The following is a 711-nucleotide window of genomic DNA, read 5'->3' on the forward strand; positions in this document are numbered from 1 at the left end:
TGTTGGGGGGCAGGGACGCCTTGCAGGATGTTTAGGAGCGTCCCCGGCCCCTACTCACTAGTGCCAGCAGCATTCCACGCCCCTTCCGAGGGTGTGACAACCCCAAATCCCTTCAGACATTGCCAAATGCCCTTGGGGGCAAAATCACCTCAGGTGAGAAGCATTATTACACACGCTGCTGGTCCCTCCTGTTCCCCACAGCAGTTCTTACAAGCATTGTGGCACTTATCACACCCGTCCACACCGGGTCCACAGTGAACTGCATTTGGTTTTTTGTCCTCACCACTGATTACAGGATGCCTGGGGCGGAGGGGGGCGGGGACAGGGACCAGATTTCTGCTGAAATCATATTCAAATCCCTGTCCTTAGCACTTGTGTGACTTTAGGCCACAAGCCTAAAGGCTTGGCTTCTCCAAGCCTACATCTCCTCATCTATAAAAAGATGATGCTAGCCCCTACCCCAGAGGACCGCGTGCGGAGCCGGCCTGACATGCACGATGCCCAGCCCAGAGCAGGGATGGATAGAGGTTACTGCTTATTATTAATAAACGCCCTGAAGTGTTATTGGTGCTACAAATCTGCCCAGGGTATGGTGGGGCAGAAGTTCATTGTTCCCTGACATTCATGTTTGCAAGAAGGGTGGTCAGCGAAGGCTTCGGAGGAGGGTGACACCAGATTCAGATCTTAAGAGATGACACAGTGTGCCCCAGG

The sequence above is a fragment of the Tursiops truncatus genome, chromosome 1, assembly GCF_011762595.2.
Source record: "Tursiops truncatus isolate mTurTru1 chromosome 1, mTurTru1.mat.Y, whole genome shotgun sequence".
Lineage (NCBI taxonomy): Eukaryota > Metazoa > Chordata > Mammalia > Artiodactyla > Delphinidae > Tursiops > Tursiops truncatus.